Genomic DNA, 5,499 nt, shown 5'->3' on the forward strand with positions numbered 1-5,499 from the left:
GAAAGAAGCAGAGGATGAATGAAGATGAAGAATCCTTCGAGACAATGTCGACCATCTTGGAGGAGTCCGAGACAATTGAACCGAAATACGAGGTCCCCGGTTCATATTTCTTGTTGGGGTCATGAGTTCACGGAAAATCGGAGAAGAACAAGTCGTGTAAGGAACAAGGGATGGAATTGGATGATGCTAGGGCAGATGGCAGCTGCAGGAAGTGGCATCTCAAAGAAGGGGAAGCATAAGGGAGAAGTCTCTTCGACGTCCCAGGGGATGGGGGAGTGGTTGTGGCAGTGGTATTGGCAGCAACGATGGGGGACGAGAAAGAACATGATAGGGGAAGAGGAAGAACAGGGAATGGGTTGAAGGGGAAAATAAGCCCGTCAATGGGATGCATACACATGGAAGATAACGGCCAGTTGGACAACAATTAACGACCACGTAAGCATTTCATAGCATTCCATGGACGGATGTTAACGGTGTGCTAGATTTTGATCAGTTTTGAAACGTTGTGCTTTTACATAAAATTTTTAAAGTTCGTGCTAGATTTGGGAACTTTTGAAAAGTATGTATTTTTTAGACTATTAACCCTTTTATAATTCGTCAAATATCACATAAATTGGGGAATTGGGCTTTTCATGAATTTATTTGATTGATTGATTCACTCATTTTGTTATTCATGTTTTATCGCGTAAAATAAGTCTTTTCATGACTTGTGTGGACTGATTGAATTCTTTTAATTTCGTAATTTGTTGAAATTGTAGAAATGTTGAGTTCATTGCTTTCCATGAAACTATGGAATTATAACTATATATCTATATGTAGTAAATCTATATAGAATATATAATAGCAAAACTGAAAAGGGGTTTAACGAGGTTGTGACGAGTGTCATCCTAAGATTAATAAGGGTGCCATGTGTTATGCCTTTATCTCTCTATTTACCTAAAGAAAAGATAAAACAATAAGAGAAAAAGAAAAATTATTCATCTCTCTATCTTTCTCATTGGGTTAGAAGTGACACACACTCTTTAATTCATCTCTCATTTGCATTTCCAATTTCCTCTTTGACCAAAGAAACAATTTCTTTATAAGTAATTAAATAAATAAAATTTTCATACTAACTAATCAAAATATATTATAATTAATTCTTACAACAGATTTCTTTTTGGCATGTAAGAACCTCTAAATTAGATACTTATAACAGTAAGAAATTACATAAATACACATGCTTTCTATTGGAAATGAAATAAAGAAAAAGACATATATAGTCGCACACTAACAAAATGTAATTATTCAATATGATTAGTTTGAAAGAGTAAAATTGTTTTAGTCAAATTTAAGGTGATTGATGAAAATTTTCAATTACTCAAAACTTTTATGGTTTACTTATCGTTTTATTTGTGTATTTTATTTTGAAAACTTGTGTTATGGTCTTATTTTAAAATTCTTTTGCAACATTTTATCTTTTTCTTAATTTACTAAAATAATTAGTAATTCTTATTCAAGTAAAAGTTTTTCATTAAATTAATGCCGGTTATTAAGAAACAGATTATGGATAGCATATTAATTTATGTGAAAATATTGATTATTCTATTTTTGCAAATTGGATTTTTATAAAGTTTAATGGCCCATGAAATATATGTTTATTGACTAAGAATTGATAAAATTAAATTGTAGAATTAAATTCAAGATTAATCAAAGTTCGACTAAATGGTTATATTTTTATTTTTAAAAAATTATTTACTTTATTTTGATATACTTCTTTTTTAATTTTTTTTTGCAAATTGAATTTGTTGTATAGTTTAATGGCCCATGAAATATATGTTTATTGACTAAGAATTGACAAAATTGAATTGTAGAATTAAATTCAAGATTAATCAAAGTCCGACTAAACTGTTATATTTTTATTTTTCAAAAATTATTTTGTTTATTCTGAAATACTTCTTTTTAATTTTTACGAACATTTATTAGTTAACTCCAATATACTCAATAAGTCAAAGTTTCACAAACACACACACATATATATTGTATGAATATAAAATTATTTTAAAGTATGCGGATTTAGATCCTCTCCCACCAATCTTATTTATTAAATTGTAAATATTTGTTGTTAATTATTTGTAATATTTTTTTTCATTTAATCAAAACTTGGAAATTTGCAAAGGCTATCTGACTTAAGTCCTCCATGCACGAAGTTTTAATCATCTATTGTTAATTATTTGTAGTTTTTTTCATTGATCAAAATTTAAAAATTCATGAAGGCCATCTGGCTTAATTACACTGTGCACGAATGTGTACAAAATAACTGCTTAGATGATTATTTAATATTTTAGGGAATTTAATTTCATCATTAATTAGAAGTAGGCAACTTCTTGGATGATTATTTGATTTTTTTTCCTTTTTATTTTTCTTTTATGGTTCAAAGAAAAAAATGGGAGTTAATCCTTGTGGGTCAAGTTTCTTTTTGGATGAAGCTTCCTTCATAGAGTAAATGAGAAGCCATGTAATATAGAGTAAACAATGAGCAATGTGAGGCTTGACACATGGAGTGACCTGGTTAATTTTATATATGAGACTCAGACTTAATTAGTATCTTAAAGTAAACTAACAAAGTTGATAAAAATTAAAAGGAGAATCTCGGAATAAAGTAATTATCTTTTAAAATAGAAATATATAACAATTTATTGAACTTAATTAATCTTATTTGATTCTACAATTCAATTTTAACATTTCTTAGTCAATAAACAGATAATTAAAGGGTCGTAAACTATATAAAATTCAATTCTCAAAAATTTAATAATTAATATGCTATGCGAGATTTTTCACTTAATAACTGGCATTATTTGATGAAAAGAATTACTTCAATAAGAATTAAGTAATTACTTTAATAAATAAAAAATATATTGCAAAAGAATTTAGAAATAAGATTGTAAATGCAAATTTCCAAATAAAATGTATTACTAAAAGGATAAGTAAACCACAAAATTGTTGGATAATGATAAATATTAATTAATTATATTAAGTTTTTTAAAATAATTTATTCTTTTTAAATACACGCTGAGAGAGTTTTACCTCTTAGTGGGTCGATCCGGCTTGATTAAATTAATCGGGCCCCCAAATTGGGATTCCGGATACTAGAATTCATATCGAAAAGAATAATTTACGGTTTTAAAGGAATCATACTGACAACATATATGCATATATTTATTCCTTTTAAGTGAATAAAGTTTCATTCTTATATATATATAAAAGATTAAATAGAGCTTATCCAATATGATGAATTTAACATTTTTTAATTTATGTTTAACTTGAAAATTATTAAAGAGTTAATTCTATAAATATAAATTAGTTAATATGTTTAGGGATCCATTTGAATTATATTTTTATTAAATATAAAAAACCCCGCTATGAGTGATATTTTCGAGTAACGCACGGGTGCAATGGCTGCTTATAGTAAATTAGATAACTTTTACAAAAGCTCTCCATTCATTGAACGAGAATATTTCGTATAATCTTTTTAGTCATTCACTTAACTCGTGTTAGACTGACTTTTAGAGTCTCGTCAATCAATATAAAGATGCATTTTATAATAAATACTTTCTCTATGCCAATATGTGTATTAATTATTGCAATATCATCACTATGCGCATTGTTATTAGAACCGGACTGGACCGGCCAGTTCGACCGGTCAGATTGGGAACAGGCACCATGTTCGATTCGGTTCGCCTGAAAATCCAAATTGCAAATTTGAGTCGCCGGACCCATTAAACCAGTCGGTTTTATGATTTTATGGGTTTTTTATTTAGTGTAAAAATTGCTTGGTTATGTAAGGATTTGAACTCATAATCTCTTGTTTCCCATACTAGCATACTATCAACCGAGCCACCGTTACTTTCTTGTTCTTTAAACTCTACTTTTAAATACTTATTAAAATTCAATATTTATTTTGGAGTAAGAAATATTAAATATGGATATTTTCTTACACTATTCTTATATTTATTTGAAATCATCATACTTCCATCTTAATTATCATAATTTTTTAAATAATATGAATATTTATTTTATTTTAATTAAACGTGTGGTCCGACTCATTGAATTCCCGATTGGACCCATAAACCCATGAACCCATACCCCTTATGGTTCATCATCCGGTCCGGTTCTGATAACACTGACTATGCACATGTGATTTTTAAATTATACAGTAATTTTTTTTCACTTTCCATTTATCTATAATATGGAGCAATATCTTTAATTTTTGAAACGAAAATACATAAATTAGAATAGGTTTTCATTAAAGCGACAATAAACACTTACGAAATAATTTAATCCATGGATTCTATAATTTTTAAGTACATATCATATTTTTCAAAATACGTATATTTAAGAAGTACAGTCAATTTATCAAGTTTTATAACTTTTAGTATACAAAGCACATATAATATATGTTGTATAATAATACTTTGTAACATTGAAACAATTATCACTTTAGCACATTTATTTATATTAGGTGATACCAGTGCATTATTTTATCAATTTTTTTAATGACTAAATGTAGATAATCAACACAAAAATGCGAATGAATAAAAATAAAAGATATATGTCCACTATTTAATTTATAGGATATTCAGTATATTGAATTCGAAAATATCTCGTTGGTTACACTAGATTTCCATACTGCGCGTCAATTATGTAAGTTGGAGCTAATTACACAAAATTGGAAACCAATTGAGTTTCGAATTGACATGGACCATCCCATGCACGTGACATAGACTTTCCATGTGAAGGAATTAGTGGACTCAGGTTTGTAAAAGCCAAGGAGAAGAAGAGAGGACCGCGAGAGACGTGCTTTGGGCCAGCCAAGCCCTAGAAGAGCGGTGATATCCGACCCAAGCCCTCCATGATTAGGGTTGGCAGCCTCAAGATGGAAAGTGCAGGAAAATCTTTGCATCCAGGGAAATCCAGAGAAATTGCAAGTTAGAGTAATCTAGAAGAAGGCAATGATGTATTAAGTAGGGCATTACCGTTTTTGTTTATCTTATTGCCGTTTTTTCCCATAGTTATTAGGGAATTATATTCTTTAGTTTCCTTAACTTAATTAGGCTTATTTTGGAATAAGTTTCAGCCCTAGCCGACTATTGGCTATCTAGGCTCGGCTATATAAGCTAGGAGTATAGATCATTGTTGCTTCTTCGACAACACGACATTTGCACCCCTTATTTTATCTACTTTCCAGTATTTTTCATTCCATCACACTTTACTTTATGTTGTATATATCGTCCTTCAATTCTTGTATTTTCATATCGCACTTAATACTATGGAATTCATCAAGCCACTTGGATATCCATCTACCTCCATCCTAGCTTCCGGACAAAGATAGAGCTCCATCCCCGCCTTGGCTTATGGGTCTTGACGTGAGTTTCCCTTGGCTTTGTGAGGCCGAGATCCATATCCTTCAAGTCTTCAAGGATTCGTGGTGGCAGATCCCATTAAATTGGCTTTATCAAT

Source organism: Punica granatum, chromosome 4 (assembly GCF_007655135.1).
Source record: "Punica granatum isolate Tunisia-2019 chromosome 4, ASM765513v2, whole genome shotgun sequence".
Lineage (NCBI taxonomy): Eukaryota > Viridiplantae > Streptophyta > Magnoliopsida > Myrtales > Lythraceae > Punica > Punica granatum.